At 44.1% G+C, this 12,600-nt stretch overlaps 1 protein-coding gene across 1 annotated transcript in view; it reads left to right on the forward strand.

Moving 5' to 3' along the window:
* Positions 1-12,600, forward strand: part of unc5a (unc-5 netrin receptor A) — a gene marked incomplete at both ends in the record, with an annotated part of 157,220 nt that overhangs the window by 42,398 nt on the left and 102,222 nt on the right. The window lies entirely within an intron of this gene.

Here is a 12,600-nt window from a genome sequence, read left to right on the forward strand (position 1 = left end):
CACACACACACACACACACACACTAGCTATGCCAGAGACCAGATAATTTATTTCAAAATTGAAATGATACAAAAGAAAGTATAGTGCTGTACTGTACGTCTGTGCTCTTTGTGCTTTCTCTGAATTCCCCTGGTCTCTCTGTTAGGATGATTGAACACCTCAAGACTACTGATTTATAGATTGAATACCTCAAGAGTACTGATGTATAGATTGAATACCTCAAGAGTACTGATTTACTGTCTATATTTGTTGAAGCAGGGCTGTCGAGGGGCTTTATGTGTGGTCGTAAGAGCCAGATGTTTTCTCTGATTCCCCCCAGCCAGGCTTTGGCTCGGCTCCATGCTAGCCCGCTAACAAGTAGCCTGGGGGCAGCCGACTCAATAAGGTGTGACATCTGAAAATGTTAAAGCCCAAAAGAGCCGCATAAATGTTTGAGATGAGCAGAGACTCTGACAAGGCTTCAGATGTCTTGACTTTACAGCCTACATACGATCAGAAAAAAAACAGTTATATAAAACTTTTTTTTTCCTCCTGTTTGCCGTCATTGATTTTTGCAGGCCTCGCAATCATCAACAGAACTTTTCTTGAGGTCGTTTGCTATTTGCCGGCTGACTGAATTGGAAATGTGATTATCAAAGCTGAACTTCCCAAAAGTTTGTCTACCTCCAGGGCACAGTCCCGAGGCTTCCTGCTGAGTGGCAAGCTGAGATTCTCTGAGTGAAGCACAGGGTATGTTTATCATCTTCTTCGAATATTTCCAATTACAAAGAACTGCTTGATGCTTGACGCTCTTAGACGTTGGTATTCTATGGCATATTATTTGTTTGTTGTTCACAGTTTTTGCTATGACTACAAAATGATTGTTTTCGATAGTTACAGTGGGTTGGTTGACTCCCCCCCCCCCTCATTAGTCTCCTGTCTCGCTCTCTGTCTCTCGCTCTCTCTCTCTCACTCTCTCGCACACACACCCACACACCACACACCACACAAACCACATACACACACCTGCTGACACAAAACAGTAGTACATCCCAACACTGCTGAAGAGCAATCAACACAAGGGGCATTATCATTTCAAGCGCTGTAACCACAAACAGATTTCCATAACAAGGGCATTCACACACAAACACACACACACACACACACACACACACACACACACACACACACACACACACACACACTCACACACACCACAAGGAGAGCTCATAGTCTCGATCTTTATCTATTCCTCTCAGCACAACCACAGTCAAACACCAAATTCCCAAGGCAAGGAATTCATACCTTAATCACTGCTGTTGGACACTTTCCCCCTATGTTTCGGGTTATGTTGCGATTGGTCACATATTTATGCACGATTAATGAAAGACCTTACCCTTCAAAATCCTGCCACAACACAGGCCGATATCATGTTTTCACCGGGAAAAGCCACTACAAGGTAGGTTAGCATTGCGAACCACGACGCCATAGATTCCCTTATCAGAATCAAACAAATTAGACATATTCCATCTAAGTGGAGATCAGAGAAGCTCCTGTACAGCATGTAAGGATGTTTCACTGTATGGGCGAGGAATATGAGGCTGCTGCGTTCCAGCGGCATTTGATCTCTCGGTTGCGTTTCTCTGACATGTCAGAGCAGTGCAATTACAGACGCCTTCCATCTCCGAAGCAGTGCTTGACATGTATACAAGGTTATGCAATGAGAGAATCGGCTTCGAGTTGTTAGCATTGCGTTACGAGGACTCTAATTGAAGCATTAACTGTCAAACTATTCAGGCAACATCAAAGATTGCTCATTTTCACAGTTTATGCCACGTTCAAAGTCACTTAAATCACCTTTCTGGGGGCGCTTAGGTGGCGTAGCGGGTTAAGCGTCGACCACGTAACCGCAGGGTCCCCGGTTCGAATCCGGCCGGGGACATGTCCTGCATGTCATCCCTCCTCTCTCTCTCTCACCCATCCTTCCTGTCTAATTCTCCACTGTATCTATCAATAAAAATGAAAAATATGAGTGGGACTGCCCCACTCAGAAAAAATAAAATCACCTTTCTGTCCCATTCTGACGCTTGGTTTGAACTTCAGCAGATCATCTTGACCATGTCTACATGCCTAAATGCATTGAGTTGCTGCCACATGATTGGCTGATTAGATATTTGCGTTAAGGTGCAGTTGAAAAGGTGTACCTAATAAAGTGGCTGGTGAGTGGATATCTCCTTGTTCTTTCAGACTGTTTCATTTCCTTTTTTTGGGTACTCTCTCTCAGTAATTTTCTCTACGTCCACTTAAGTGTTCTTCATTGATGCTCCTCTGAAGTTTAGAAGTATTGTACTCCTCAGGAGAGAAAAGCCTCCCTTTACTTTGCTCAAAATACCTCAAAATAGGTCTTTTAGACACATCATGGCTTTGCTGCGAAACAATACAGTGCTAACTGAATATCCAACTGAATAAGACCTCTGTTCACCTGGACCTCTGCTCTCTCACGCAGGTGTGATTCTTCGCGACGTTTGACGTTCATGGTTACATAGTTTTAAATGCACTGCTACCAAGGTGTCAAGAGAGTCTGAATCACAGTGATAGTCGACTGCATCCACAAGAGAGTCTGAATCACAGCGATAGTCGACTGCATCCACAAGAGAGTCTGAATCACAGCGATAGTCGACTGCATCCACAAGAGAGTCTGAATCACAGTGATAGTCGACTGCATCCACAAGAGAGTCTGAATCACAGCGATAGTCGACTGCATCCACAAGAGAGTCTGAATATCACAGCGATAGTCGACTGCATCCACAAGAGAGTCTGAATCACAGTGATAGTCGACTGCATCCACAAGAGAGTCTGAATATCACAGCGATAGTCGACTGCATCCACAAGAGAGTCTGAATCACAGTGATAGTCGACTGCATCCACAAGAGAGTCTGAATCACAGCGATAGTCGACTGCATCCACAAGAGAGTCTGAATCACAGTGATAGTCGACTGCATTCACATAGTGGCCTTTAGCTTAACTATTCTGACCTTCACCTGCTGTAGACATACCTGCACTTAGATGATAACCAGAGCCAGCCCCTGAAGAGGACGGGAGAGGAAAGGGGGGAGGAGGGGGGGGGGGGCTAATGCTGAGCAATCCTGAAACTTGCCATTGAAGGTAGATTAATGTGTTTTGTAAGTATAGTGTTTTTCTTAAATGTTATTTCTCCTAAAAAAACACTCTAAATCTAAAATCAATTTCCATCCAAGCTCTCCAAATGGAAAGCAGTTTAAGCAGGACCATTGATGAAAACTGTATTGATTGCTGATATCACATTTGACAAACGGCGTCCATTATACTAAATGACTCTTAAGTCAGTGATTTGACATGTTGGTCTGAATGCTGCTGGGCGCTGACTTGCCTTAGAAGTCATTTGGCAGATAAATGAAGTAATGTAATGGTGCTTTAATCCCAGCCTTTAGACGACTTCACAGCCTGGCCTGGTCTAATCCCATATTGCTATTTAAATGAGAACGCTGGCATCCAGGAGTGGTAATCTTCAGTTGTGACGACAAGCATGGCACAGTACGTAGGGCTACGTCCCTCCCAGTGCAGATATGAGACAGCGGCTCTCAACTTTGCCTTACACATACAATGAGGTTATGCATTGAGTAAAGTCATCAGAGTAAAAAAAATAATATATATATTCAGATTCAGATTCAGATTCAGATAACGTTTATTGCCATTATGCATACACATATAGGAATTTGCTTCGGCATTACAGTAAGTGCGTTTATACTTTTTTCACGTGTATACAAAAACAAATGCAAAAAACATGGACAACACAGGACAGACATATATATATATAAAGTGCAGTGCAGAGTTTTTACAGTGAGTCCAGTGCATATTCAGTCCTATATATATTAAAAAGTGGCAAGATGAAATGTTTCACCTCTGTAACAATATTAAATTGTGTTTGGAGCTTTTGGCGAGGCATTCAATAGCGTGATATAATGTAAAATGTGGTATTAATTACCATAGTGTATGAACTAAAGCAATACTACTCTAAAAAGATAAAAACATTTTTAAAAAAACGACAGGATGTGGTTCCAACGTGTGCCAATTAGTCCGACGTGTGCAGAAACGCTGGATGCAGACCGGGTCTTAATGGCAGTCTTGCTGCTCCCAGCCAGGTGGTAGCAGCAGTAATAAATGTGACCCGATACATCATCCAAAGCACATTACAGGGGAGGGAGGTGGTGATTATTCATGCGAGCAGAGGCGTCGGACCTTTCACAGGTTCAGGGGCTCCAACTTTGAAAAGGGCGTCTCCCTCATCTTTCTCCACAGGGCAAAAGAGTCTCTCTTCATCTCGGCTTTTCAAAGGGCAACTGTAATCATCGCTGCGATCGCGGTGATAGAAGTAGGATCCGACTGGAAAATATGGGGAATTTGATGCTTCTTAATAACTAACGACTTGATGTGTGATGGTCACACTCGAAGGCCCGTGTAGCTCATCGTGTGTTCTGTTTCATGACAATTGAAAATGTTGACCTTTCGTCGTCAGCAATCGCATATCTTTGCGAGTACATGTCATGCATTTCATCGTTAATATTTAATCTCTTGTGCTTTTTTACCGTGATCTACACCCAGACTCTTAACTGGATGCAACAACGATTTAGCCTGGAGGGGAAACGTACGTAATTACCCCGATGATTCAACTTTTTCTCTCCTGCCAGACGGCTTCTAGGACTCAATTAAAACAAGGCACTTTTAGTTAGAGGCCGGGGATGATGATGTTATGGGCAGCTGGATGCAGGGAGAATGTAGATGCGGGGGGGGGAACAGGGGGGGCGTTGCGGTGGTTGCGGAGCAGACTGTGTTTACTGTCTGTCTGTGGCTATCGGAGCACACACAGAAACAGATGAGGCCCAGCAGCTGGGCCTTAATGCGTGTTGGGTAGTATCAGTGCGGCCCAGTCACAGCACATCAACGGGCCCATACGTTAGCTGACAGAGAGGGGTCTAAACTGCACACATCTAGCAGGTGTCAAGGGCCCCGGCCGCCCGGCCCTAGCCCAGGTGAGAGACTAAATAGGCAATATGTCCTTCCTCTGAAGAGAGAGAAGGGAGAGGCCGCCGCCGGTGGACATCGCAACCCTGATCCTTCACAACAAAGGAAGAACAACAACAAGCTCTTTTCGCACAACGATAGCCATTCATAACACCGACCGACCTGCATTACGGTTTCCCAAACTGCCGCAGGGGACTCTGTTGTGTTGATTTAACGGCCTCTCCTCTTCGGTTCGGGTCTGGGTTGGGTGGGGTGAACGCCGCTTCCTTGTTAGGTGAGAGAGAGATGAGTCCCCTTTTGCTGTCAGGACAAAGAGCTCGTATTTATTTGAATGTCCCTCACATCAGAGTCTCTCTCTCTCTCCACCGCTGTGGATCTAACAACCTCTCCTCCTGGTTGGGCGGGGTGAACGGTTCCTTCTTAAGTGGGAGAGATGAGTTCCCCTTTTTTCGCGGCGCCACAAAGAGCTATTTATTTGAACGTCTCTGCATGTAAACCTCCTTCACATCTCTCTACCACTGATTCTGAAGTACAGTTTAACCTTACGGGTGATCTTTTTGGTTCTTGAACAACACTCAAGCTGTTGTTTTGACCTTCGAGGCATTTCTTCTCACTCAATATCAACTTCTTGACATTATATTTGCTTTTATTCGTTCTTTTTGGCCTGTCTGGTTAAATAAAGGTGAAATAAAAAAAATAAAAAAACAATTTGGAAGCTGTTTCCTTCTCAGGAAATGATTAACATAAACAGTTAAATAAATAAAGTCATTTTCTTGTAAGGTCATCTATGTTCTGATGACACAGCCTTGGAAAGAGATGCTGCTACTAGCGTCTTCTCCTGAAAGCTGAATGTATAATGTCTTAGAGTGAGTTTAATTACAGATCTAATTCAGAATGGACTTAATGTCTTGCACATGCTTTGCATATGCTTTTCTCAGTGTATTCTCCTTAGTGAATTATAAACTCTCATGATGTCTCTTATAATGTTAATATCTCTAATGAACAGATTATATGAATTGCAGCAATTTACTGATACTGTCTGGTACGGTTTACTGCGCAGTATCGATGTCAGAGAGAATTCACCATTTTGAATTGAAATTGATAGTGATATTTTCTTTGTACAGTGCGTCATCAGCATAGTTTTCTTTTTCTTTTCCTTCCCAGTTTGATTAACAAAACTAATTCCATTCTAAATTACAACTAATTTGCTACTCCCTTTGATAGCATACTTCAATCGCAAGAACATAAATCCAATACAAAATGCCTGCCTACTTGAAAAGAAACATCTCAGATTAAAGCCTATGGTGTGTCTCATCCTTCTTCTCCTCTCGTCAGAGGTTTTGTGAGCCAGGCCATTGGCTTGACTGTCACTTTATCTGCACTATAAATAAAACGGAGGGGCCATGATAGGCAATAAGGGATAGAAATAAGGGAATGTTGTGCTTGCCAGCTAATGTTCAATCTCCCCAAATGTGTGTTCAATCTCCCCAAAATTCTCCCATGTCACCCCCCTCCCCCCTCCTTCGCACCCTTCACTGGCTCCCAGAAGCAGCTCAGATACAAGACCCTGGCGCTCGCCTACCGGGCAGCAAAGGGAACAGCCCCTCCCTACTTGCAAGAGTCACTCCCTATCTTCCGCCGTAGATTGAAGACCCATCTCTTCAGGCTACATCTTAACTGTCCCTCCTAAAGACTTTCTCATCCCCACTAGCCCCCCCCCCCTGTACAGTTTACTATAAATATATATCTTTTTTTTTTAAATAAAAAGAATGCTTTGAGCATTGTAACTGCCAATGGACCCTGGTCCTAGCATAGGTTACTCATCTTATGATGACTGATGGATAGATGATTCACTTACTTAGACAAATTTATTTGTAAGTAAGTAAGTTGCTTTGGATAAAGGCATCTGCTTAACACCCAAAATGTAATGTTAATGTAATGTAGCAAGCTATCAGCGTCTGCTGTAGTAGCTCTGAACGCCTCAGCTGCTTGCTGCCTCCTCCTCCTTCAGGACTGACTTGTCATTGGGACTAGGGCTGCAACAACGAATCGATTAAATCGATAATAATCGATAATGAAATTCGTTGGCAACGAATTCCATTATCGATTCGTTGGGTCTTGTTCCATAACAGAATTTTTTTTTTTTTTTTTTTTCGTTTTTCGTTTTTTTTTTCTTTTTCCTAGCACCAGGGGAGCCATTGCTCCCAAATGTCGTTGTTTCAACTTGTTTGGTACCTGTACTATAGCAATGACAATAAAGACCATTCATTCATTCATTCAAACCTACTTCCTGTGTCTTGCGGAGCTGTCTCGTGAGTAACGTGCAGTAGCGGAGTCCAACAGAGAGGCAGCAGCTGCGCGACATTAGCCTGCGTACTGCGTAGCCTGCCCTGAAGAAGAAGTGATCTCATCTCAATCAGTGCCAGGTGTGTCGCGGCGGTGTAAGTACCGGAGTTTTCGACCCGGCTCCATTTAAATCATGGCGGAGAAAACTACTCGAACGAAGACGTCCAAGGTGTGGGAGCACTTCACTTTAAAAGCTCCAGAAAAATGTGTTTGCTGCAACATATGCAAAACCGACCTTTCATGGCACGGGAGCACAACGGTGATGCGAGAACACCTCAAAAGAAAGCACGTGACAGTGATGGATGAAGACAGCTCAGCCTCAGCAGGGTAATTATATTACGTTGCGTTTTGAAGTGAGGATCGTTCGTTTCACTGGCACAGCTGTAGGCTGTTAGTTCTTATCGTTTATCTAATAGATTCTCCCTCTTAATGACCTATTGTATTTTTAGCTTGCTGCTATTCGCATTCTATGCCTTCAGCACCGGAGTATGCTCATAGTCACTTGTATTAGTATGGAGGAGACGCACTTGTGAGGTCTGGCGAAGCGTCAGCTAAATGACTAATGTAATGCGATAGCCAGTGAGTGTTTGCTCGCATTCATGAATTCAACATTGCATGCTATACAACAAACTAAAACAATGCATGCATTGAGTTTTAAAATATGCTATATTATGCATACGCATACTGTCTCATTTCAGAAAAAAACAACTCACTATGACTGGCTACTTGACTGGGAATAAAGCTCCATGCACACCACAGCAAGCAGCTTATTTGACACTATCTGTCCTCAAGATGATAGTGACTGACATGAGGCCACTATCAATGGTGGAAGATAACGGCTTCAGAGAAATGGTCAAGACCCTCCACCCTGGTTACACTCTACCCTCAAGGTAGGGTTTCTAACTTTTAACTTTTACATTTTCACATTTTTTCTCTGTAGCACTTTGAGATTTGTTTAGAATGTAAAGTGCATTACAAATACATTTATTATTATTATTATTATTTAGGACCCATTTTACCAAGCTGATGGAGAAGAAATATGAAGAGACATCCCAGGAAGTGAAGATTGCAATAAAGGCCAACAAAAGCAAAATTGCTCTCACCACTGATGTGTGGACAAGTGTAGCCACTGAAGCATACCTCGGCATCACATGTCATTACATCAAAGATGATTGGAAGATGGAGTCAATTTGCCTCACCACCATGCCACTGCATGACAGACACACTGCATCCAACATTGCAGAGTGGTTGGAGGAGGCAGTAACCACCAGGTTTGAAATTCCTCCTAGCAAAATCATCGCCATTGTGCATGACAATGGAGCCAATGTTGTGGCTGCAGCTAACATACTGGAGGAGAAGCATGGGTGGATGTCCGTACGGTGCACTGGCCATACCTTGCAACTCGTGATCAATTCTGCATTGAAGCACCCAAGCATTGACAAAGCTATTGGGGCTGCAAGGTGTCTGGTGGAGCATTTTAAAAGAAGCGAGCTAGCCTGCACTAAGCTAAGAGAGAAACAGCAACAAATGGCCGCACCTGAGCACAGGCTTGTCCAGGACATAAGCACAAGATGGAACAGCACGTTCTACATGATAAGCCGACTGCTTGAGCAAAGGTGGCCTGTCACAGCAACGCTGTCGGACTCATCTGTCACTCAGAGGGGCAAAAGGTACCTGGATTTGAAACCAGAACAGTGGAACCTGCTGGGAGAGCTTTCCACAGCCCTTGAGCCTTTTGAATGCGCCACAGTTTTCATGAGTGGGGAGAAGTACATCACCATCTCTGCAGTACCTCCACTTGTGAAGGGGTTGTTGAAGTCCACCCAGAGTGCAACCATCGAGTCAGCTCCGGTGCAGGCTTTCCAACGCACTGCTACAGAGCAGCTCCAACAGCGATGGCAGAGGGAGACTTCTTTCTCAGGCACGGCACCAAACACAGTGATCCTCTCCACTGCCCTGGACCCGAGGTTCAAGAGACTTAAGTTTTTAACACCTGAAGAAGTCCTGAATGTGCAAAGCAAAGTCCAAACACTGGCACTCTTAGTGAGAAGGGAGATGATGGATGAGAAGCAGCAGCAGCAGGAGCAGCATGACAGTCTCAGCGACCAAACCCTTGCCTCCTCCACCACCAGTTCTACTACAGCTGCTGAACCTAAAAATGTCTCTTTACTTGACTCACTCCTCGATTCTGAAAACAGCAGTGAAGAAGAGAGTAGAGAGCGGGAAAATGAAGATCTCACCAGCCAAGTGAAGAATGAAGTCCTCGCATACTTTGGAGAGAAATCCCTTGCCAAGGAACAAAGTCCATTACATTGGTGGAAGGCTAACCAGGATAGATATCCCACCTTGGCTATGCTAGCAAAGTCCTACTTATGCATCCCTGGCACCTCAACACCATCTGAGCGGCTTTTCTCCGCAGCAGGCAACATAGCTTCCAAGAAGAGAGCTAGTCTTAGCCAGGAGCATGTGGACATGCTAACCTTTCTGCATTGCAATGCAAAGTTCCTGTAGAAAGAGGAGAGTGGATTAGACAGACTTGAGGTTCAAGTTGTGCAGTTGAGACTGTTGAAATTGTTGGTTGAAAGCACTTTGAAAACCACTGAGACACAAGAACACTTTATTTTTATTTTTAAACTAGCATTTTCTTGTTCTAGCTAGAGTTCAACTACGTTCAACTACTTCTATTGAAACAATCTAGGTTGTTAAACCTATTTGATGTAGCAAAGCCTTTTTTCTTTATATTTTTTATTTTTTATTTATTTTGCACATGTATATGTATAAAACAAATGTAAAAAAAAAAAATTTAAAAAAAAGTTTAAATAAAAAAAAATTTATCAAAAGAAATCTGTTCTTTTCATTTGTCCGATTAATCGATTAGTCAAAAAAATAATCGGTAGATTAATCGATAATTGAAATAATCGTTAGTTGCAGCCCTAATTGGGACATATCTCACCAACCCCCTCAACCCTCTGTGACTTCACCACTACTGGGCCTGTTAGGGAGAATCTCGCCCCCCCCAACACGGGCCGTGACCCGGCCTCGCAGTTCAAAGGAGTTAGCTGCCGACGTAGCCGTGAGTACCACTCAATTAGCTGAACGCCGATCAAACGCCTTCAGACTGTTGGAGACTCGAGGAGACTCTGGTTTCCATGGTAGTTCTCTGGAAGAAGAAGAAAAAAAGTGCCCTAATTGCAGGCAAGTCACTAGGGCTCTCTCTCTCTTTTCTCTCTCCCTTTTGCATACAAGCGAGAACAAGCTGGTATGCTGATGCAATTTTTAAAGGACTTCTTCGTTATTCATTTACATAATCATCCTCCCTCTCCTGTTTTAACACTATTCCTCCCACAATTAGGAGGCTTGGGAGGAGAAGGCGCCGGAATGCTTTCCCTCCCTCCCTCTCCTCACTACTGGCTACTTTTCCGATGACCTCTCTATTGGATTCTGCAGGTGTATTGCAAGCAGCATATGCCTTTTTCGTTTTTTTATTTTTTTTACGAGTCACCTAATGTTTGCTATTGTTCCATGCATTGGTATTGTTCATGTTATTGGGTCGGATGGGGGGAAACCATTTGAGCCATAGTAGTAATGTAGAGAGTGCTGCACAGGGTAGTTCCCTTATAGCATCAGGAGGAAATGGAAGGGAATGAGACTGCTCTGTCTCCATTCACCCCCCCCCCCCACCCCGCTGTTCTCTTCGTGGGTTTGGGTTGAATGAAACGACTCCTTTGGCCGGCGCGTGCTCCACCAGGATAACAAAGCGAATACTCTGAATTTGAACGCACTGTTTTCCCATTAAGGCGACAGGGTCCCGAGACTGATGAGCCCACTGGGGGGACAGGGCCGTACATGGTGAACACACACACACACACACACACACATGGTGAACACACACACACACACACACACGCATGCGATGCGCTCGAGAGAAAGAAAGAAAAAAAACGTTGAAATTGAAGCCGACCAGTTGGATAGCGTACTCGATCTCCTTCTGTTGTTGTTGAAATCCGCTTCAACTTGGCGTCCGTCTTTTTCCTATCACCGAACATAATGTGACTCATTATGTGTTGCATTTCCTGTCTGTCAGTCACTCAAACCAGGCCTTGTTCATGGGGTGCGACGTGTGAGCCAATCTGGTTGCACTGTAGGATTTTAATGGGCAAAAAGGCGATGTACGAAATGGGTGTTAGGCCCCCTACTGACCGGAGAGGTACCGCACGCAGCGTGGCTGGTGTGAGAGCCGGAGGAGGAATTACACATCGGTTTCTTGGCAAGATAAAAGGCATCATTATGATTCGGAGCCATTTGGTGTGGAGTAGAGTGATTTGGAATAGGCCCTCCATATGATGGAGAGAAAAAAGTTAGCTTCTCAAACTAAAAGTTTAGACCAGTGTAGACAGGAAAGGGAAATGGAAATGCTCTCTACTAGGACTCCTAATGTTGTTCTGTACAGCTTGCGTGTGTGATACCGCAGCGTGAAGACGAATTATGCTCCTTACCTTTTACCTCACTATTTACTGTCGGCATTCCAATTAACTGGAGCTAGCGCTCAGGTCAGGCCGGGCCTTTTCTCCCCATTAAAAATAATCTCAAGTCAAACGTTGCGGCTGTCAGTCAAGCGACAGGACAGCTAGTTCACACACAGATGCAAAAACACACCGTGGCCGTGTACTGTAAGGGACAGAGGCTTTAAAAGCAGCCGAGTTTTAGGCTCCTACCGTAGCGTTCGACATCGCCATGGTTGCACTGGTTATGAGAGCAAATTGTTTTGTTGTCGTCCCGCCCACCAACCGACAGCCTCCACCCACTCGGTGGCTCTGCATGTAGCCTGCCTACGGGGGGCTTGATAAACATGGGCTCCATGCCACGTTGTATACTTGGTTTGTTGTGGTCGTTTAACTCCAGGCAGGGAGCTTTACAATGCTAAGCCATCCAATATACGCCAAGCTTAAATGTATCACCATTTTCATGCATTAAATGTGTTCAAACTGACGTGAGTGTCCTAGCTGAACTGGACCGTTATTCTCCTCTCTCTCTCTCTCTCTCTCTCTCTCTCTCTCTCTCTCTATACGTATATACATATATATATAGATATATTCATCAACATTCATTACCAGTGAAGATCTATGTGTTAATCAGGTTTTAAAGACCAAGAACTGCCACATTTATAGAATTATACTATACGGTAAAAAAAATCTGCTCTATTTTAGTAAACAG

This window comes from Nansenia antarctica (assembly GCF_963989245.1).
Source record: "Nansenia antarctica genome assembly, chromosome: 3".
Classification (NCBI taxonomy): Eukaryota; Metazoa; Chordata; class Actinopteri; order Argentiniformes; family Microstomatidae; genus Nansenia; species Nansenia antarctica.